We start from the raw sequence: 25024 nt of genomic DNA, 5'->3' as shown, positions 1-25024 counted from the left end.
TTAGCACCTACCTGGAATACGAAAGATAACGGCATTTTGGGGGCAAAGAAGTATAAAAATGATATGTGTTGAATTCCATGCAGATTGAACTTACGAATCTGATAAATATTCTATATTCTTCGCATCTTTCATTAACATTCCACCGGTATGTATTGTTTGACAAATCTTAAAATTGATTGATGTTGCCTTTTATGTCTTGTCTGAGTTTAAAACGGTTGTGAAGAACATTCACTTCTCTGCATCTTACTGTAACTTAATCAAAGTGCATTATTTTGTATGCAAAAATGTATGGCTTACGTTAAAACAAATATTACATTATATCGCGTTTTCTTTTTATTCAATTATTGTTAAGGCAAATGCAATATTTATCTTTGCTTATTTAAAGAATTTAATATTTTTTTATTTCTTTAATTTCAAAGATAACAAAATAGTTCTTATATCCAATACTGTTTTTGTTAAGCTGAAAGGAAAATCAAAGTTATAGTTTTAGATATAATAAAACAAAACCAATGAAAAAACAAACCCTCAGTCATTTAAATATTTTTATTTAATTTTAAAGCCATATCGACATTACACAGAACAAACCGAAATAAGAACCAATATTTTTTTGTTGATACTGAAGAATACATCCTACATTAAATTTCAAATCTCCAATTTCAGAAGTTAGCAACGTAGTCAAAGAATGCTGAACAGTACATCCAACTTGTTCTGCGTAATAATGAATCCACTTAACTAAATACGTTTAAGTATATTTACCAAAACTAGTTTTAAACGATTGACAACAAGAAACATTAAGTCAATAAGTATTGTTTATATATATATATATATATATATATATATATATATATATATATATATATATATATATATATATATATATATATATATATTAAAAAACAAACCAATGCATTCAAGACAAAACATTCTAATTATAAAATAAAAATTTAAATTAAATAAATATACCAAAGAACAAGATGAACTAAAGATAAAAACCAATAAAGAAGAAATGAATACTATCATACAAATACAATTATAACCACAGGTATATTAATGCTGTAAACAGGGAAATGTTTGCTCCAGTGCTATTGTGACCCCTTTCGTCTTGCTGACAAATTTCAGACTGAGTGAATTCAAAACAATTAAGTGTCCATTGTCAATATGGCAAAGCCGGATACAGATAAAGTTGGAACAAAAAGAAAAAAATGGGCGAACTCGTTGTACAGTTTACAACCTTAAATTTAAAAAAAAAACAAGTTTAGCTCTTTCAAAAAAGCTTACCGTCTTTAGAGCAAACAATAAACAGCAATAAGTTATCAAAGACAGTTTAATTTTTTCCATATAAATGCCACCTTCCTCTACATAGCTTGGCGAGTGGAACATTTTATGTCATTATGTATCTTTTAAGCCTACGTGTCTAAAATTGAGAAATGCGTACCCGAGCTTGTAAGCTTAGATCGACTCTAGTAGGGTAAAAGATATTTTAGGAATAGAATCGTATTATCATGATAAAATCAAAGTTATGCCACTGCATTTAGCATCTGTTTTTACTTATATTAGTTTTTACCTATCCAAGGTGCAAATAACCTATATATAACCGATATAAGCCACACCGCATCATTTTGTTTTTTTACATTTTTGTATCAATATGTAAATAAACAATACCATAAGAAAACAAATCATTTCAATACATATTATAGAATATTATTTTTAACTAGTTTGACCTGAAAACCAAAGGCTGAATTTCATTCGTAGCAATTTGTACTGCTTTTCCGTTTACTCACTTTTTAAGATTTGAAATCTACGAAATATGTTTAGTCGTGGGTGAAAACGATCATCAGAAAATTATCTCCTTTGCAACGAACAGTATTTCAACCAATGAAATAAATGTAAATGTTCACATCATGCATTGTCCACCAATCACAAAGGAGAGGAAGTGCACAAACCGGAGACTGTAAATTATTTCAACTCTTTATATCGTCATCTTCATCCTTATCTGCTTCAATTAATTTTTAAACTTTATCCAAATGTCCATATCGGCATGATCCTATTTTTGGTATATGATTCTTGTCATTTAAGTGAATATATGCCCCTGCTTCAATTAGTTTTAACTTTATCTGAATATCCTTTATTACATGCTACAGGTAATGGTTTTAATTTATATTCAACTAGGTTGACATATCCTTCTGCTTAAAACGTTTTCAAACAATATCCAAATATTAAAAAAATAATGCCGCAGTAAACGGTGAATGTTTTCTTTACATAGATTAACATCAGCACCTGCTTCAATCAATTTCTGAACAATATCTTTATGTCCATTTTGCCATGCTATTGTCAGTGGTGTAAAAACCCCATCATTAATATTCACATCAGCACCTGCCTCGATCAATTTCTGAACTACATCTAAATGTCCATTATAACATGCTCCTGTAAGTGGTGTCCACTGCCCGTCATTGAGGTTAACATCAGCACCTGCCTCAATCAATTTCTGAACTACATCTAAATGTCCGTCATAACATGCTCTTGTAAGTGGTGTACTAGTCCCGTCATTGAGGTTAACATCAGCACCTGCCTCGATCAATTTTTGAACTACATCTAAATGTCCTTTATTACATGCTCTTGTAAGTGGTGTCCACTGCCCGTCATTGGGGTTAACATTAGCACCTGCCTCGATTAATTTCTGAACTGCATCTAAATTTCCATTATTACATGCAATTGTAAGTGGTGTCATATTCCCGTCATTGAGGTTAACAACAGCACCTGCCTCGATCAATTTCTGAACTTCATCTAAATGTCAATTATAACATGCTCTTGTAAGTGGTGTACTTTTCCCGTCATTGAGGTTAAAATCAGCACCTGCCTCGATTAATTTCTGAACTACATCTAAATGTCCATTATAACATGCTCCTGTAAGTGGTGTCCACTGCCCGTCATTGAGGTTAACATCAGCACCTGCCTCAATCAATTTCTGAACTACATCTAAATGTCCATCATAACATGCTCTTGTAAGTGGTGTACTAGTCCCGTCATTGAGGTTAACATCAGCACCTGCCTCGATTAATTTCTGAACTACATCTAAATTTCCTTTATTACATGCAATTGTAAGTGGTGTCATATTCCCGTCATTGAGGTTAACAACAGCACCTGCCTCGATCAATTTCTGAACTTCATCTAAATGTCCATTATATCAGCTCTTGTAAGTGGTGTACTTTTCCCGTCATTGAGGTTAAAATCAGCACCTGCCTCGATTAATTTCTGAACTACATCTAAATGTCCATTAAAACATGCTCCTGTAAGTGGTGTACACTGCCCGTCATTGAGGTTAACATCAGCACCTGCCTCGATTAATTTCTGAACTACATCTAAATGTCCATTAGAACATGCTCTTGTAAGGTGTACTAGTCCCGTCATTGAGGTTAACATCAGCACCTGCCTCGATCAATTTCTGAACTACATCTAAATGTCCATCATAACATGCATTTGTAAGTGGTGTACTAGTCCCGTCATTGAGGTTAAAATCAGCACCTGCCTCGATTAATTTCTGAACTACATCTAAATTTCCTTTTGTACATGCAATTGTAAGTGGTGTCCACTGTCCGGCATTGGAGTTAACATCAGCACCTGCCTCGATTAATTTCTGAACTACATCTGTATGTCCATCATAACATGCACTTGTAAGTGGTGTCCACTGCCCGTCATTGAGGTTAAAATCAGCACCTGCCTCAATCAATTTCTGAACTACATCTAAATGTCCATCATAACATGCACTTGTAAGTGGTGTCATATTCCCGGCATTGAGGTTAAAATCAGCACCTGCCTCGATCAATTTCTGAACTACATCTAAATTTCCTTTAGTACATGCTTTTGTAAGTGGTGTCCACTGTCCGTCATTGAGGTTAACATCAGCACCTGCCTCGATTAATTTCTGAACTACATCTATATGTCCATAATAACATGCTCCTGTAAGTGGTGTCCACAGTCCGTAATTGAGGTTAAAATCAGCACCTGCCTCGATTAATTTCTGAACTACATCTAAATGTCCTTTATAACATGCTCCTGTAAGTGGTGTACTATTCCCGTCATTGAGGTTAACATCAGCATCTGCCTCGATCAATTTCTGAACTACATCTAAATTTCCTTTAGTACATGCTTTTGTAAGTGGTGTCCACTGTCCGTCATTGAAGTTAACATCAGCACCTGCCTCGATTAATTTCTGAACTACATCTATATGTCCATTATAACATGCTCCTGTAAGTGGTGTCCACAGTCCGTCATTGAGGTTCAAATCAGCACCTGCTTCAATTAATAACTGAACTACATCAAGATGTCCTTTATAACATACTTTTGTTAATGGTGTACAGTTACTGATATTAAGATTAACTGCAGCACCGGCCTCAATCAGTGTTTTAACAATATGTAAATGCCCATAAGAACAAGCTGCGGTAAGTGGTGTATCCATACCGTCATAAAGGTTTACACTAGCATTTCCTTTAATCAAAGTTGAAACTATATCTGAGTATCCTTGTCGACATGCAACTGTCAGTGGTGATTTATCTGTACACACAGCACTGACACCAGCTCCTGTATCTATCAACAATTTAACTACATGAATGTGCCCATTTTCACAAGCACCAATGAGTGGTGTGTATATATCAGTTTTATGATTGATATTAGCCTCAGCATTTATCAATGATTGTGTGATTTCTAAATATCCCAGAGAACATGCAATAGATAGTGGATTCATTACCCAAAAAGATCGTCTGTGACAGCTTTCTGTTATGTCCATTGCATGTTTATTGACGTGTTTTAGTAATATTGTTACGGTGGTAATATCACCGCTATAACAACCAAGGCAGAGCAGCCGGTTGTGTTCTACAATGACAGGTTCGATGTATGAGTCAATCTCCGATTCCATATTTCTGCCAACAACTTCCATGTCATCATCAATACTGTTTGGGTGTTTTTCTGATTCCTCTGTTTTTCTATAATCTTCATCGCTCTCCATTTCAAATGGTGTCAAAGGGCACGCACTGGTGTTGTTAATATGTGAATCCGATGTTACACAATAGCCAAAACAGAGCAAACAACAGTTTAATATACCCAAAGTGTCATTATCTTGTTCGCCTGACATGTAATCCTCTCCAGAATTTTTTGACAAATTGTCAGTATCATTTTCTTGTTCGTCTGGCAAGGCATTGTCTGGAATAAATTCCGACTCGTTGTTGGTACCATATTTGATCTCGTCTGGATAATTTTCTTTGCATTCATTGTATGAATTCCGGAAAAGATCATAGATGTTGCTGTGCTCGTGTATAGTTCTAGCTATTATATACTGTAAAAGTTGATTATGTCCCTGATAAATGACCCAGCTAATGGCCCTTATACTGGTCTCATAATATCTGCTAAATCTCTCGTTGATCAACATTCCTTTGATCATCCTTTCAAGGCCACCATTTTCATGAAAGCGATATACTTGGTTTACATCGTGACGTAAGTTTGTAGTGTGTTTCAGCTCCGAAAAAAATAAGGATTTGAGTTTTGAATATGGTTTTTCCGCCATCACTTCAATAAAAGCTTGAACCACTGACGGGCGTTTCAGAGCTTCATTACCAAAAACGTTATACCACTCCCCATTCTCTACGTCTATATACAAACGTTCAGCAAGGGCTTTATGATGTGATCCTTGTACCTTTATACACAGATCAATTACACTATTTTCTACAGTATTTTTTTTAATCTGCTTATTGTCTATACATGTCTTTTCTTCACTTTCTATGTTCTCACTATCAGATGTCTCCAATTTGATGTAATGGGCAATATAATCACTGCTCATGTATTGTAGTATTAACCCTTGAAACCGACGACCAAAATGAAACGCAACAATTTCAAACATCGAGTCGTGAACAAAGGTAAACTCACTACCGAACCTCCTTGTGTACGTTTTCTCCATCTCTGACAAAGCATCGATGATCCTGAAGCTTTCCATATCTTTTCTCACTTTACATGCTTTTAAAATGTTATTTTTCTTCTCATTTACGTTGCTTTCACCATTGGCATTTGTAATGTTGTCTAAAATATCTTTAGATAACTTGTTTTGATTGACCACTAATAAAACTAAGGAAGCATAACACTTTTTGGATTCTGTACTCATGTAGTCTAATTCGTCCAAAATACATGGAATTGGTGATATGAAAAATGTTGAACCATAATCTTTAAAGTTTGACTTTGATGAAAACAACTTGCATAAAAGTGGAAACATATTTGATGATGATTTGATCTCAGCTGAGGACAACACATCTGATCCTAATTGATAACGTGCTAATATTTTAAGTTTGTCATTATCATTAAGCACATTATCCTTACTATTCAACAATACTACAATACGTTCCTGACTCAAAAAATGTGTTGATAATTTTTCATTTCTATACACAAGCTCGCGACATGTCATAAGAACCTTGGTTTTTGACATTTTTGGTATTGTCAAAATATCTTCATACTTTTTAAATATATTATACATAGTCACGTCTAAGCCAAACTTTCCCAACACGTCATCTATAACAAACACTTGAGGATTCTGTGGATCACAGTAAGTCTCAATGTCATTTATATTTTTAATTGACAATATGTCGTACCCTTCTCCCTGCAATACGAGGGCAATGTGACGTGCTGTTGCCGTTTTTCCTGAGCCTGGAACACCAACAAAAATCACGTATGGCTGGCTTTTTACTTTTTCAAGCATCGATGAAAAGCTGTGAGTTTCAAAAAACACTTTGTCGTCTTCTTTCCATTTCGAAATATCTGAAAAAGTTTCATAGAATTTTTTTTTTTCACGAAGACAATTTTGAGGCATTTAATTGAGTACGATTAATACACAATTTATAAAACGTTAACAAGTTTAGTCAAAATCCGAACCTATTTATAAAGCTCTGGACAATATGTTTGTGAAATAACGTGTTACTGTGTATAAAGCGTTAAAAGCTTTACCTTAATTCAGAATATCATTCCAATGAAAAGCATTTGACAAAATGTATACCCTGCATATTGTGAAATATATAAGGGTTGTCCAAAACGTTTCTAGACAATCGCGTTTTCGTCATTTAAAATGCATTTATATGTACATATAGTATATCTAAATCTTTGTCATTAAAATTCAAATTAAAATAAAGTGGTTTGGAATGTTTTCACTAGAAACAAGATGTAATTATAATCGGGGCGATTATAAAGTCTCCCAACCGAACAAGGCAATCGTTGGGAGACTAAAATATTTAGAACTTTTATTTCTGAAGTTTCATGATTTTCCCCAGGGGTCCTTTACTACTCATCAGGTGAACCAACATGTACCAAGGAACAAGAATATAAATGGTTAAGGGGTGGGGATCTTATCTGTATTCAAGATATTTGGACACTTCCTGCTGAGGGGGGTCAGGACCACACCTGGGACCCATGACCTACATACCATTTAATGCTCCATTACAAAAGGAACAAGAATATTAATGGTTAAGGGGTGGGGATCTTAGCCGTTTTTAAGTTATTTGTGCAGTTCCTGTTTAAGAGGGGTCAGGACCATCCCCGGGGCCAATGAGCCGTTTTCAAGTTATTTGTGCAGTTCCTGTTTAAGAGGGGTCAGGATCATCCCCGGGACCAATGACTTACATACCACGTGATGCCCCTAAACATATGGAACAAGAATATATATGGTTAAGGGGTGGGGATCTCGACCGTTTTTAAGATATTCCGGCACTTACTGTTTTAGGGGGGTCGGTATAACCCCATGGGCTCATAAACTACATTCTATTTGATGCCCCTTAACACATGAAACAAGATAATATTGTTTAGGGGTGGGGTTCTTAACCGTTTTCAAGATATTCGGGCACTTCCTGTTTAAGTTGGTCGGAATCACCCCCGGGGCCCATGACTTACATACCATTTGATGTCCCTTGACACATTGAACAAGAATATATATGGGTAAGGGGGTTGAATTCTTAACTGTGTTCAAGATATTCCGGCACTCCCTGTTTGAGATGGGTCAGGACCACCCCCGTGGCCAATGAACTACATACCATTTGATGCCACTTAACACATTGAACAAGAATATATATGGTTTAGGGGTCAAGATTCTAAGAGTTTCTAAGATATATGGTCATTTCCAATTCCTGGGGGGGGGGGGGGGGGTGGGATGACCCTCAGATCTAATAAACCCTATATATTGCCTGTAACAGTCAATATATGATTATGAAAACCCTATATTATTATCTTTGTCCGTTTTCAAGTAATAACCATTTACAGTAGTCTACAATTTTCCCCATAAGGTTCAATGTTACACCCAAAGAGCTTTTGACCCCCCAGAAGTCGTTGGCCAACCCAAAATGAGAAAAATCAAACCAGTTTGCCCATCAAGATATGCAGGCCTAACGTATCCTAGAGTTTTGTACAATTCTGTGTAGCCATATCTGAGAAACGCAACGGACAAGTTCAGAGCGGGAAAGAGGAAAAAGAAGAACCGTACAAAAGCAATAAGTATACAAACTTCGTTTGGGAGACTTAATAAACTAAAATTTTAATGTATCAAAAGAGTCACAGAAAGTAGGCAAGGCCCAGCGTGAAAATTGTCAAAATTTTGTAATTGAGTGTTTAGTTATGAATAGTTAAAGTTTTTATAAAACATTTCAAAACTTCGTTATCTTCTATTGGGATGTATTCTGTGTGTTGTATGTCATTTACATACATAATTTAAAGCTATTTTCAAACTAGCAGAGGTTACGATCGTTACGACTAGAACATGTCTTTAAAAACGTCTGTAAAAGCGACGTCAACTGACAGCCCGGAACAGCGCACTATTATAAAATGGTGTCGACCGAGGCAAATCACCGACAGAAACAAAATTAACCGTCGGGGAAACAGAAAAAAGCATCGTGATAGTTCAAATTCACTTATCCACAAGTGGCACAAGCGATATTTTGATGGAATATGCTATTGTACCCTCTGACAAACGGTGACTGTGGCATATTACTCTCAGGTAAACCAGGACTACGATGTTATAGAAACGTCGTTTTAACTCAACGTCAGACTGGGGCGTGCGGCCTGTGTAGGCAAGAAAAATAAAATGATGACTTCAATACAAAAACGTACATTGCTCTAATTTTTATACATATACATTATTATACACTTTATTAAGATATTATAATACTTTCCTGATATATACTAAATAATGATTTTTTTTTCAATTGAGTGCCACGGTCACATATACCAACAGTTTTAACATTGAAATGCAGAAAAAAATAAGAGGATGCTTAAATATTATATAAATGTTTAACTCTAGTTTACTGATAGACCCAAAAACTGATTTTTGCAAAAAAGAGAAGAAAAAAAAGGCTAGTAGATCTAGAAACAAATTAATCGATATGATTCTCTTATTTGACTTTATACATTAAAAATGACAATAACAAACTGTCAACCATCTCAAAGATCCATAAAACGAAATACAAATTCAAAGCAGAGCTACACGGACCTCTAAAAAGTTAGAGGTAGGATCAGGTGCCTAGGAGGAGTGAGCATCCTCTGTTGACCGGTCAAACCCACCGTGTTCTTGTAATCGGGAAAAACTGAAATTAGTTGATTAATGATGGTCTAACAATTAGTATGGAGAACGTCAGTCAGCATGTTACCCAGTTGAAGATTGTTGTTGCTGACACGGTCGATGTATCGACAATATAACTTACTGAAAAATGACTTTAAATGAGACTCTTAATAGTCCTGTTTTATCAACTTGTTTGTCAGTAGCTTGCCTCGCCTTAGAAACTGTTCCTTTGAAAAGCATGTCATTGCGTATCGAATTAACTAAGAGACAAAAACACCATCTGCAGGTGATGAAGGTATATTGCTTCATAAGTAAGGAAAGTCGACTACAGAAAAAATGAAGTCATCACGTGTATCGAAACGTTTTGTTGTTAGGTCACTATCAATGTCCATATACATATGTATCGAGTCGACGTAAGTAAAGAAATACCAATTCTTGTGAAGCATTTCTATGGTAAGAGGAATCTACAGTGTGAAAACCATGGCTCTACCACTCCCAGATAGTCATAGTTGTGGCCAAATATGTTTTTAAAAAGCCAGATTGTCAAAAATCGTCTTCTTTAACCTAACACATGTGAGGGAAAAAACCCAGAATAAATGCTTATAATGTTCATATAGCTTTCTATCATAATTGTGAAGTTCATGGCGCCTAGGTCGGTAATTCAGGCTCTATGGTTGGGCCATAATGGCAATATAGAATCAAGGTACTGAAGCACTGGCGGGAGTTGATTTTATCGATTATCATTTATTTTAAAATCAATTTATCTTGCATGGCAATTAGTTTGCAGTCTGTATTTGGATTACGCATTTTTTTATAATATTTAGTTTTAGACTTTTCCGACAAAAATTTCGAGAAAACCCTATAAAAATCATGTTGTGTAATATTTAAAGATACATTCTAAACTAAATGCATGTATTAGTAATCAAAACAATTTTAAATTTTGTATGGATCGAAGCACTATTGATATCGAGCTCTAGTGTTGTTAAACCAGACGCTCGGCTGTCTCCGTTAATCTCCGACAAGCAAGAAAGCCTGTCTGCTTGTTGGAGATTTACGGAGACAGCAGAGTGTCTGGTTGAACGAGGCTATATTAAACTCTAGCTTAGGAATACATGAGACTACAAAAATATCTAAATTGTTCGTATTATATAAAATCTGATTATTTTCAAAGTGTTCATAGATACGTTTTCCTCATAAACAATGCTTCAGCATACATTACATCGAATTTTTCTATTACTTTCAAGAACTAAGTCTTATCAGCGGTGATGATTCGTGCCTATATCCAAACATTGTTTCACATTCGGTTTGCCAGAGTTACTGCATAGGAGAGTTGATTAATTTTTTTAATTTGTTCTTCTCTACTCCCTTACATATAAATTAAAATATACATATATGAATATAATATCAATGAAGTCTATAACCTAAAATTTCAAAATCCAAGACCCCTACTGATGAATATAATGTTAAAAAGTCTTCTTCTCTACTTTCATACATTTTGAATCTAGGACAGGACCAGAACAGTCATATAGTGTATTTGGGTAGGGTGCAGGGTGTGGCCTAATTTATCATATAGTGTTAATGTTTATAGTATTTAAACTTACTGCATATGTAAAAATAATAATGAATATGCTGTCATCTTAAATTAAATTTGTCTTACTATTTAATTCTGCTCTAAAATTTCAATACGCGGATCGAGTTAATCCATTTATTTAGAAAAGAATAAGGATGTAAATGAAAGCTGAGATATTGTGAACGCGTTGGAATGAGGTAAAAAGGGAGATGTTGTTAAAGTTAATGGAGTTTTCTTCCGTTGCTTGTTCATAATGGAGTTATCTACCTTTACTTGTTCATGTGTAGTAATCAATCATTAAAATATTGTAATTGAGAAATTATATGATTTAAAAAGTCTTAAAGTGTGTTAATTATTCAAAACAAAACACTTTTTGAACTAAAAGAAATGGACTTGTTAAAAGCATAGTAATAATTGTCAGCCAAATGACTGATACGCAGCACATGTAAACTGATTATGGTAAAAAAGCCGGATGGTGATGTATTAACAGTAGTTGAATATTAAAAACTGGAATATGTGAATGGATATGAATTACCTTTATTATGTCGTTTAATTTTCGTATTCAAAAGTGCGTAATTCAATCTTTTCCGTTTTGTTTTATCAATATAGCATTAGTTTATTAGAAAATTATGATATTCGGTCTAAGTGACAAATTTTGGAAAACTTTAAACAATATCGATTTGAGATCGTTCTTTTACCTTAGACGTTCCACTCAATTACAAACAAACCTCAAAAGGAGCATATTCGTTGAAATCTAAACATGCTAAAAGCGGAAGTTAGTGTCGGAGAAGGAGAAATCGCTGCGTAGATCCCTAGATCTTAGAAAACGTCTGCTGCCGTTATTTCGACATGTTAATTCCGACTTTAGAGAAAGTATTTAAACATTCTGATTACAATTATATCATACTTATTTTGTTTGCAAAGAATTTGACTTGGAATTAAAATTTACTCAAGGCTATTTTCAACTTGGATGATAGTCATTTATTTTATAAAAATGCATATATTAATGCAAACATGTATTTATTCTTAAGATTGACGTGTTAACCTTAACATTATCAATTTTGTCCAGTCGATTACTTGAGTGACAGAAAAGCATACGTTAGCGTTTTACTCAGAGCACTGTGTACATTGTATATATAAACCAAACCGGAGTAGATGTTGTGACGTCAAAATATTTTTCATTTTTTTTTTTGGTTTTTAATACAAAAGAGTTCTACATCATGTCATCCTCCAGTAAATACAATTTCGCTAACTTCAAACGTGCATTAAACCTTAATTATGTAGTTTAATTACAAAACAGCATGACTACATGTGATAATTTAAACTTCTTTATTAATATAAAAAAAATATGACTTTCCTTCCCATTTAAATCTAACCCAGAGTATTACAATTGTTATTATGATGTTTTGTATGTTTTGTTTTTCCTTGAGATGCTTTATTTATACAATGAATTATTCAGCTGATGGTTGTATTTCTTAGATGCTTGAATTGTGATAATTATCATATTTGTCACATTACATCAAATATGTTCTAACAAATGTTAATTACCTAGGGTATTGTAACAATTTGATGCATACTAAATGCTAGAATTGATTTACACCAAATACTAGAATATATAGTCAAAGAATTATATATGCTTACATAAAAATGAGAGAGAGAGAGAGAGATCCTAGTAGAATGATTATATATGCCACTGTCATCGACATGATGTTATGTAATTCCCACATCACGTTAAGGTACTTGTGGACTAATATCTTTCATAAATGTTGAGTGTGTATCAGTGATTTTATAAAACACAAGAACATATAACATATATAGATTAAAGGAGCACGTTAGGAGTTAATATTTTTTTTCTAATTTTCTGCTTTCAGTAAGTTGTTATAATGGATTATTTAAACCGGACCATGAAAATGGAAAGCCCTCAAACTTTTCATCTATACAGATGCATGACGTTTTGACATTTTTTTCTAAACTTCAGTTGTACATTTTATTGTCTAAATAGCCATACCTTTTAGAAGAAAAGGAACCTTTGTATTTTCTAGACTTGCTTTTCTGTCTGAAAATGAAAATCATAAATAAAAACAAAACTTACTATTTTCTCATATTTAGAAAGGGTTAAAACTAAGATGTACCTTAAAAATGTTCATATTGAAAATTAAACAAAAGAAGTACAAGTTATAGGACATGAAATTCAGTAAACAAAAAATGTTTAGTCTTCTTTTTTTTTTCTTTTTCCTTTTTTTTTAAAATATTTAGTGCGTTTCTTTTATAAATACACTATAGTAATAGTGTGTATGAAACCTTATAACAATTAAGAACTAGTAATCACGTCCGTGACATTTAACCATTTAACTGACCTTGCAGTTCTTCAATAAGGAGCAATTTGCCTATGAATTTCTGTTCTACTTCTCTGTCCATGGGACACGACTTGATCTCTTTCACAGCGTCTTGGAGATCAGTTGAGCTACCAATGTACGCCTCCAACTCAATTACAATTAACAGGAGCTCTTTCCATTGGTTTATAAACTCCGTATCCTGGATAGCAAAGTGGGTCATGTGTCCGTAATACTCGTTTCTAACCAAACGAATTCTCTCAATATTTGCTGACACACTCCTATCTGTTCGGCTAGGTTTATTTCCCCATTTTAGTCTATGTTCAGGGATTGAACAAATGTTGCGCAAAAGGACGTAGAGCAGCGGTATGTCAAAATTTGAGTAGTCTCCGCTTTTAATTTGTTGTAATTGAGTTTTACTGATTGGAGGCTTCGTGTATTTTGGAAGATTGGCCATAAAAACTTTAACATTGTGTGACAAGGCGGCTGGAAGCATCTCTTTTTTCAGAACAGCGCGTAGTGCGTCAGTGCAAGGGCCAAGGATTATCCGGGCTACACGAGCTAGGTTGGTAGTCTCCCGGGTTGAGTCGTATTTTGATAGAGCCATCTTAATTGTTGTCAGTAAATAACCTTTTTCTGCAAGAAGATAATAAAACTTGAAAACTTGTTCAAAGATATTTAACATGTTTCCTAAGTTTTTAATTATTTTTAAAGGGTATGTGTTTACATTTGATATCATAGACAACGCGTCTAATACTCATTCGTCTCTAAAACTTGCATTATATCAAAAGATGCGGTCAATATAAGTTGGTTTTTTGTGTTTTATTTGGGTATAAGGTAAAAAGATGACAATGATCTTTGAAATTAAAAAAAAAACAATAAACGTCCTAGGATTCTGACTATATAAATGCTAATATACATTACACTACTTTAAGTAACATTATAGCTGGTGTTGGTTTATTATAATATTTCAAAAAATCATCACATGTATCATCGTCAAATATACTGATATAATATAAAGATGTCATCTACGTAAAAATAACATTATTGATAATTATGTATTTTTCTTGTAGTAATAACATTTTCTATAGTCACTGATAATATATCGGTATACCGCTTGACTCGCTGGTTGCCTTGTCACACACAAGTCATATGTCTTGACTCGCTAGCTTATTATAAGTAATTATATGAAATAATGTTTAGTTAGATTTCGTGCTTCAAACCATAAATTACTGATTGAAACTGATAGATGGAATGATATAGAATGAAGTAACAGGTTATGTAATTTATGTTAAAGAGACATCGGAAATGAATTTCACTATATTTTGTGGTACACCGTGTTGAACAACGAAAGAGAAAAGTGTATACCAACATTTTATCTTTTTAAACCAAATATTGTTAAATTTAACATTCAGTTTTCCTCAAGCTATGTAAGCTTATTAAGCAAGTTCTGTAACTTTATCAGTATTCTTAACGAGAAGGCTAAACCTCCTGGTTATGAATTCCTATATATTTATCTACATAAAAAATGTACATTTATACTTCATTTAAAAGAGCTGTTTTATAGCAGCACCAAAGTTCTTGGAAACCACGACAAGCGCAAAGCCAGAGACTTGCTTATCCGGTACTCATATTTCTTCTCTGAGACTGATGAGGATGTCGGTCGAACCTCAGTGGTTCAGCACAAGATCGATACCAGAAACCAACCAGCTATCAAACAGGCACCAAGACGTCTGTTATTTCATATGCATAAAGAAGTCGACGAACACGTTTCTGACATGCTAAAAAGGGATATCATTGAGCCTTCATAGAGCGCTTGGTCGTCAGCAATCGTCTTGGTACAAAAGAAGGACGGATCTAAAAGATTCTGTGTAGACTAAGGCGGTTAAATAGTGTGACGCGTACGATGAAAGACGCCTATCCCTTACCCCGCATCGATGAGTCACTCAATCAGTTGAATGGTGCCAAGTGGTTCAGTACTTTCGATTTAAACGCAGGGTACTGGCAAGTTGAGCTGGACCCAAATGATAAGCCCAAGACAGCCTTCGTGACGCGGCAAGGTTTGTTTGAATTCAATGTGATGCCCTTTTGGCTCTGCAATGCCCCGGCAACATTCGAACGTCTGATGGAGACGGTGTTGTCAGGCTTACAATGGCAAATATGCCTCATCTATTTGGATGATGCCATTGTGTATGGGAAAACATTTGAAGAAATGTTACACAACCTAGAACTGGTCTTTGAGAAGCTAAGAGCAGCTGGTTTGAAGCTAAAGGCCAGGAAATGTACGCTGTTTTCGAAACAAGTCAAATACCTGGAGCATGTTATATCTGAAAAAGGGGTTGAGGCGGATGCAGAAAAGGTTGAAGCCGTTAGAAAGTGGCCAGAGCCAGTTAACAAGACGCAAGTAAGGTCCTTGATTGGCCTTTGCAGCTATTATAGAAATTTCATTGCAAACTTTGCTGAAATACATGTAGCTCGCCCTCTGCATCGACTGACAAAAGCATCAGTTGCTTTCAAATAGACTAATGAATGCCAGGTAACATTTGATGCATTGAAGGCAAAGCTTACCTCAGCATCTATCCTCACACATCCCGATTTCAGTAAACCCTTCATCCTTTATACCGATGCCAGCCAAAATGCGATCGGTGCAGCCTTGTCACAGATCCAAAATGGACAAGAGAGGGTAGTAGCTTATACCAGTAAGGTATCTCGGCAAGATGGAGAGAAGGTACCGTGTGGCTAGGAAGGAACTCTTTGCAGAAGTGACGTTTATATAACATTTCAGGCATTTCTTGTATGGACGCAAATTTCTTGTTGTGACGGATCACTGTTCCCTCCTGTGGTTGCTTAGGTTTAAGGATCCGGAAGGGCAATTGGCTCGATGGCTAGAGGTGATTTCGCCATATGATATGGAAATCGAGCATCGAGCGGGGCGATTACATGGAAATGCAGATGGGCTAAGTAGAGTTTCTTGTACCCAATGCGGATATTTTGATGACTGGGAGAAAGCAGATGTGCCTGAGGACTATGCCAGGACATAAAAGCATGAGGTCAAAACACCAGCACTGTTGAATCGAAAACACTTGTAGAAATGCAAGATGAGAGTCGGGATATAAGACTTGTGAAGGATTGGATGGAGGACGGTAAGCGTCCAGACTACAGCGAAGTCACTGCTGAAAGTTACATGGTCAGGTCATTGTCGGCTCAATGGAATAGATTGGTCCTGAAGAATGAATTGCTTTGTCGTATATGGGGAGTTGAAGAAAGCAACAATACGACATACCAAATTGTTATGCCGCTCTCACCGCGAAGTTTTATCTTGCAGCATATGCACGATTCCAAGACCTCTGGTCATATTGGGGTGACCGAGACATTGAACAAGATTAGGCAAGCTTATTACTGGCCAGGGTTGCAAAGCGATGTCCGGAGTTATGTTGCTGGATGTGACCTATGTGCACGGAGAAAAGCTTCACTCAAGACAAAAAGAGGTTCAATGCAGCCTTTGCAAGTTGGTTACCGAATGGAGAGGATAGCAACAGATATCCTTGGGGAGTTCCCAGTCACAGATAAAGGGAATCGCTACATACTGGTGGTGTCAGATTACTTCACCAAATGGACAGAGGCCTTTCCAATGCCGAACATAGAGGCTCAAACTGTAACAAGACTAATTGTAGAAGAAGTAATCTGTAAGTTTGGAGTCCCTGTCTTAATACACTCCAGTATGAAAGTCTCTTATTCAGGGAGGTGTGCCACCATTTGCAAATCCGAAAAACAAGAACCACACCATACCATCCACAGTCTAATGGTATGGTAGAAAGGTTCATCAAAACCTTAGCTACCATGCTTAGTAACTATGTGGACGATAATCATCGGGACTGGGATGGATGCATACCTTTTGTAATGATGGCATATAGAGCGTCCCAACATGAATCAACAGGATTCACACCAAACTTGCTTATGCTGGGTAGGGAGTCTACCACCCCGTTAGATATCCTGTATGATATTCCCTCATCTTGGAAACAGGTACCAAAGCATGACTGGGTCTGGGTTCTGCTTGATTGGATGGAACGGGCTCATCACTTAGTGAGGCGACATTCAGAGGGAGCGATTCTACGACAAAAACACTATCACGACATGAAGATGTCCTATGAACAATTCAAAAGTGGAGACTCAGTTTATGTGTACTTTCCTCAAAGGAAAACTGGTTGTTCACCAAAGTTAACATCGTATTAGCGAGGACCATTCCAGGTCCTGGCAAAGATCTCCGAAGTCCTTTACAAGGTCAACTGTGGACGCAATGGAAAGGAACAAATGGTTCATTGCGACAGGATGAAAGCCTGTAAAGCTCAATTACTCAGAGGCGAGGATATCGAGCCAGAGTCAAGTGACTCTCCAAATGTTAAACTAAATTTGGAAGAGCAGGATGATGACTTTGGGTCATCCTACACGCGGGGGTGTTAAGGAAGCATATGGGAAATTTAGCGTCTTATTTTGACTGTTATATTCAAAATCGTGAAATTAAATAAGTATTTTGAATAAGATAAAAAATTTAGTATTATCCTTTAAAATAGATGTCAGTGCAATAAAATCGGGTAGTACATAACTGCCACATTGGTGTATTATCACGTGACAACTATAAATAGCTTACGTATATTCCTTAACATAAAATGAGATAGAACAACACTACCCCGCGGTTTCAAAAATAAAATAAACATACCAATTGAGAGCAAAACATCTCAGTTTAATCAAAACCGCTGCTAGAATCCTATGATTTTCCTTATTAAAAAGTTTTTTATCCGGTTCTCGTAAGACCTTCCCAACTTTTGTATAGTTTGCATGGAAAACGGCAAATTGCATCAAAAAAACACACAACATGGGATTCTAGCAACACTTTTCAATTTAAGCATTGATCAAACTAATGATACGTATAAACTTTCAAGTTCAATATATACGGGGAAGTGTTGTTCTAGTCAGATGTTTATATCGTAAACAACGACAGAGGAAAGCCTGGCCGAGAAATGAAAGCAAATTTACATACCTTTTAGCGAATGATTGATAAAACTAACATCTCCCCCAGTATTCTTATGTTCAATTCTCAATAAATCACACCACAATACTTTATTTTATTTCTTAGATTAGTTATATTTTGAATATGTTTACAATGTTTTCCGATCAAATTCACCCGACATTCAACTTTTAGCCATGACGTCAGCAATTTGTAAATCTACGTAATACAAACTAATTTCTGGAAAAAAATTGTCTTCAATATTTTTCATTTGTTTATGATCTACGTTTCGTGGCTTAGATATTTGAATATGTACATAATAACTAAGATTTGTGATTTCACGGAATTGCATGTAACTCAGATTCCATATGCTTCCTTAACACCCCCGCGAAAAATGTTGAAGTTACAGACGAGTTGGTTGCTGGGAGCCGACCAAGACGCGAAAGGCGTACTCCAACTTGGTTACAAGATTATGTGCAGGACTAGAACCTGAATTTCAGAATTATATATGTCATAAATTCTTGATCACAGAGCATATATATCCATCATAAGACCAGTAGTCCTGCTATTGTTTTGTTTTTACTTGTTGCATAAAAAAATTAACAAAAAAAATTGAGACCATTTGTATAAGGTTAGTTCATTTTACATATTTTTCAGATTTACAATGGTAAATACTAAGGTGACCCCCAAGCAGCTTAAAGAGATACATGTATGTCCAGTGTGCTTTAAAGAAGTTGAAGGGAAAAATGCTTGGACAGCTCATGTTATAAAGTGTGATGGCAGCATGTTCGTTTGTGAAAAATGTCGTGTGTCCTTTAAGAAGAAGGAATATTTGGCAAAACACATGAGATTGAAACATGCAGAGATCGATCTGTCCAAGGAGTCTGAGAAAGACATTCCAGGTCCTAGCAGTTCACCGAGAATGATACTGACAGTGTAAGTGACTGGGGTGAAGATCCAGAGGTACAGTTGGAGGAGACTCCAAGAGAAGAGGAACCTCAAACTGAAACCAATGACCTGATTGCTGGACGTATCTACAGGAAACGCACTATGCCCAGCCCTGTACAGGCTCCCAGAAAATCCATCTGCAGGACGGTAGTGTATCCTGTTCCAGGTGGCGTGACCGTTTGAGACACAGACAGATACTGTTGTAATTGGTATGGCAGACAAGAGTACCCACACAGCTAGATACCGGAAGCAAGTAAAGGAGGTTACCATAACCAAGTATCATGAGAACGGCAGAAGCGTAGAGAACATTGTGGAGAGAGAGAGAGGAGTTTTACAATATGTAAGAAAGTTGATTTTTGAAACTTTGTACAGAACTGTTTAGACAGATAGTCTTAAAATCAAGATTCATCTTGACCTTATGTTATTTGTTGTATGTTTTAAAGACTGGAAGGGTTTAAGTTCCATTTGGTTTGGATACGTCCAATCAAACAATGCATCTATCATTTTTTTCCATATTTTATGTGTTCTCCTCATTAAATTCTTTGTCATCAGCTTTTGATTGTTTTATCATGCGAGGACGCATGAGGAATAGAGGCGTGGGTAATGTGACAATTAAAGGTCGGGCTCGGAAGAGTCGGGTTCGGAATGTATCAAGCAATTACGTAAACCGGACTTTATCGTTATGTTTAATGATAGCTCCCGAAGGTAGTTCGGGTGCATATTAGTATATAAGGCGCTACTTAATTGATGATCGACAGTTTACAGTGGAGGCTCCTAGTAGGAATATTAAAGCAAAAGCGGTGAAGTGAAAGTTTATAAAGTTACCCTGGTATTTAGTATACGGTGTCTAGTATACCGTTTAATAGGGGAATTTAGTGTATTTAGTTAAATTGATAATATTATTTCCACTATTTCTATTGATATCTATCTGTGTACAGGACAGATCTCTGGATTGGGACACATCCGAGACCCGTACTGGCAGAGGACAGGTGCCTACGGATACATACCTGCCCGGACACATACCCAGTCGCCCAAATTACATTTGTTTGCCTTAATAAATTAAGGATAGATAATCCTAGGACTATATATCTGTATATACTGACTCGTACTTGTTAACAAATCATTTTAGTAATTACTGCTTGATCGGTTTTTATATACATATATATAAATATACAATCATTTCCTTTAATCATTGTCTTGATTACGGATCTATCCAAATCTACGGACCCAAACACGTTACATTTTTTTTAATATTTGCCCAGGTTGACGCTCCTATTCCAAGTGCCCCAATGTCTCTACAACGTATGGTGAATAGTTGTTAGTTTTTCCATTGAAAAATCGAAAAACCGCTATTTGGAGGCATCAAGCCCTTACGGTATAAAAAAGATTGAAGGGGCCGCTTATTGAACTTAACACTAAAAGTTCAATGTCTCTATCGCGTTTTGTTTCAGAGAAGAAGCGATAACATTTCCATCATAAAGTACAATAAACGTGGAAGTACTTAGAGTTTTCATTTATTGCCATAACTTTTGATGACCGAAAGAAAAATTGTTTCAGTATCAGTATTCTATGTGAGGGATTCTTTTCAACAGGCTGTACAAATCAAGGGGACACAGATCTAATGTAAGATTGAATCTCCAGTGTGAAGGATAGATTTCCTGGCCAATGACTAAAGCTTGACGGGCTTTAATCATCTACTTGTATTGACTCAACAAACACTTCAGTACAATATTTTTTTGTTTCTCTCTTTCTTTTTCTCTCTCAAATTTATCTCATTATATATGAGGTGGTAAAAAATGAGAAAACAAACAAATAGCTTTTGTATAGAAAAACCAAATTAAAAAACTGTATCATGTAACAACTCGTTGACAACGCCAAAAAAATAGGTGAAAACTTCAAATACTCTATTGTTTACAATATTGTTTGTCTTAAAATCTATCGAATTTGCGCAAATAATTAAGGTAAAGAAACTTCGAGTGGCAATATTTGACCGAGATAAAGAATAACTCTGTATATAAACGCGCAGTATCGTTGATAAAAAATCAAGATAGACAATTTAACTTCCGTATTGGTAAATAATTTAAATGCAAACTTTTCTTTCAGATGCATTAAATAAATGCATTTCACTTACCCTATTAAACTTTTTGAATTTACTCTTGTTACTTGTGGGAAACAGGCAGGTTGTGGACTATTCTGTAGCGCAGTTTACTCATGGCTACTTTGTGTACACACAAATATGCTAGCTACAAGATTAATTGTGTGACTACGTGACTGAAAAAAAGAGCAGTTATCGTAAACGGAAACGATGGTGATAACCCATACACAAACTTGTCGATGAGTCTCATATATTCATCATTCTGGAGTAGAAAAATTATAAATTTGTAATGACGACCACATCCCTGTCTGAAATCTATGAAACCTATAATATTGCGAAAATCTTAAAGATCTGGTCTACAAAATCATGAATTCAGTTTTTCTTTCAGGTGTTTGGGAGTAAAGAAGATCATTTTGAAACATTATATACATTAACACCTATACGTCTATTTTGGCCTTGCCCTAGAGTAAAAACCCATACTCTAGGGGACATGAAATTTAAAATTTTTAGATTTCAAAACATTATATGCATTAACACTATATTGTCATATTGTCCCCCCCCCCCCCTTGACCTGAACCCTTGACCAAGGGGCCATGGATTTTATAATTTTGGTAGAAGGCTTCATGGACATTATAATCATGCATTTAGTTTTTAACAAATATGTATGGGAGTGGAGAAGAAGATTTTCCTAAGATTTAATACATTTTTACTATATGCCCATATTGGCCCAGCACTAGAATTAGAACCCCTGACACAGGGGCCATGAATTTAACAATTTTAGTAGAAGGCTTCATTGACATCATGACCATGCAACCAGTTTTTTCCTCACATGTGTGGGAGTAGAGAAGATTTCTGAAAATGTGGCCTTTTTTGCATATTTTTGGTGGTAGAGCCACGAATTTCACAATTTAGATTCCTCTTACCATAGATATGCCTCACACCAATCAAAGTACTGATAGTACTTTAAAGCGTTAATCCAGCAGATAACAAATATATGTATATAACAGTTCAGATTTGGAATACGCGCTGTATTTCCTCATCACTGTTTGACAGTCACTGTAATGATGTATGCAAGCCTCGTACATTAAATTCACAATAGCCCGTACTAAGGGTTTACAATAACGTGCATTTATGTGCATAAACCCTAACCAGATAAAATGATTTATACTTCTGCTCATATGGGGTGGTTATTCAGTGCACAGGAAGTAGAAGTATAACGACAATAAAGCGCTGAGCTATGCTTGGCGGTCTAAAAATGGTAACATTTAGCCTTGTAGTTTTTTTTAGAAGAAGCTAAAAATGTAAAATTGTTAACACACGACGACAGACGAAAACGGATAGCAATAGGTCACCTCAGTTCACTCAGGTGACCTAAAAATGTATATCAGATTTCTATTTTTTCAATGCTTGGAAGTTGTGTAATGTTTTCTGTGCTTTAGTTGGTATAGTCTGGGGTGTTAAAGCTATAATATGTTTTACGGTGCGACTGTTGGGGCGGGTGCAGCAGCAATCACACATATTTTATATAATTGTCAAATTTGTGATATTTTGACAAAAACAATAAGGATCAGATAAGTTTTGAGAGAAAGAGAAACGCGGGTATGTTAAGGCTTCCCGAATGATTTCACAGCGATGTGTAGAAAGTCACGGTACTTCATACGATATGACGGCATAATTAACTTTGGCGTTCAATTCGATACCTCGCAGGGAATATATCGTAACGTAATAAGGTAAGTTTAGTAAGCATTATATATAACCGATTGTGTAAATACTATTGAGTATCAAATAATCAGAAGCTTCCAAGTTTCGTATTAGGTAAATGACTATTTATAAACAAATGGTTTGAAAACACTCCCTGGTACGTACAATCTGATGAATTAATTCATGTAAATACCAGCTGAAAGACCAATATTATCTTAGTATATTTTGAGTGATATAAGTCGAAAGTAAGTATGAATGTGAATCCTGCTAGTGAAAACTTGCCAATGGACACTGTTTTGTGTAAACAGCACTTAATAAGTCAAAATGTGCTTAATTGTGAGGATGGTGTGAAATATATTGACACTATATATTGAAAATATTTCAAATAAACAATATATATATGAACCCAACGCAAAAGCTGCAAAATATTTGACTTATCGAATGATGTTTAAGGAAATATTTTTATGAATGTCATTATTCACTTGCACTGATGTGATCCATAGAGATCTATACAGACCATTTAACATGTTAGGATAAACACGTAATGTGATTAATAAGTAGAAATGACGTCACAAAAATACATCAAATATATTGTTGGATATCGCTGTTAATGTCAATGTATGTCAAAGATTCTTAAAAAACTCCCCTAGTTAAAGCGTTTTTTTTCATATATTAAAAACAGTATCGTTTACCGATACTAATTTACCTTCGGATAATCTTAACATCGCTGCAAAAATTAATGTATAAGTTTTAGAAATAATCTATCAAAATGCATCCCATAGACTGACTTGCTCCATCCTCTAACGACCTTTACTTTTTGGTTAGTCTTGTAACGTTGTGTAAAAAAAAAGCTTGTTATCGCTACTCCTCTGAAACCATAAGAGATAGAGACTTGAAACTTGTAGCTATGTCTTCAGTACAGTAAGAGGGTTTTTCAATCTATTCATAACGAAAGGATTCTAGGCCCCCTTCTAGTAGTTATTGGCCCTGAAAGTATTTAAGTGTCTATAAAATCACTTCCAACTTGTTTTATTATTTGTCATAGGGACCTCGGACCACTTGGAATAGAAGCGTCTACCTTGGCAAAACAAAATGATATAAAGGTCAAAGGTCAAGAGCATTTGGGAATCCGTTTATTAATGAGTTATTAAACCTCTTTTGTTTAGGGTGGTAGAGAAAAACTTTTTCATAGATGTAGTAGGACTTCTTGAGACAGCCCCTATTTTGAAACAATTATATAGTTATTGCCATTTTAGGGTGGTAGAGAAAAACTTTTTCATAGATGTAGTAGGACTTCTTGAGACATTTCAAAATATAACCCTTCAGTCCCTATTTTGAAACAATTATATAGTTTTTGCCCCTATAGTAAAAAATGCTTGGTATCGCTAATTCTCATAAACCGTTGGAGAAAGAGACTTTAAACTTTTTATCAAAGTCTTCAGTAAACTTGGAGCGTTCTTTAATGTATTCAAACCGAAAAGGCCCGAGGCCCCCTTCTAGCAGTTATCGCACCTGAAAGTATCTTAAGTTTGTTGAAAACACCTACAACTTTTGAACTTTATTTCGTAGGGCCATCAAACCACTTTAAATTGAAATGTTGACCTTTACCAGTCAATATGACATAAGGTTCAAAAGTCAAGGTCAAACCAAAAAAAAAGCATTTCTAAGTTTTTGATTTTTTAAATTTAGTTCCGCAGACAAAATGTATTATTAATTATATTGAAAAGAATCATAAAAAAAATACCCAGTATAAACGTATGATATAGGGGATAAGGTGAGGGTTGTGTCTTTGTGCCTC

At 35.4% G+C, this 25024-nt stretch overlaps 1 pseudogene; it reads right to left on the bottom strand.

Moving 5' to 3' along the window:
- Positions 1 to 910: 910 nt before the first annotated feature.
- On the bottom strand, positions 911 to 21655 carry LOC128169374 (uncharacterized; annotated as a pseudogene).
- Positions 21656 to 25024: the final 3369 nt, after the last annotated feature.

This window comes from Crassostrea angulata, unplaced genomic scaffold (genome assembly GCF_025612915.1).
Source record: "Crassostrea angulata isolate pt1a10 unplaced genomic scaffold, ASM2561291v2 HiC_scaffold_122, whole genome shotgun sequence".
Lineage (NCBI taxonomy): Eukaryota > Metazoa > Mollusca > Bivalvia > Ostreida > Ostreidae > Magallana > Magallana angulata.
The sequence above is the reverse complement of the archived record's forward strand: the minus strand, read 5'-3'. Positions and strand labels throughout refer to the sequence as shown.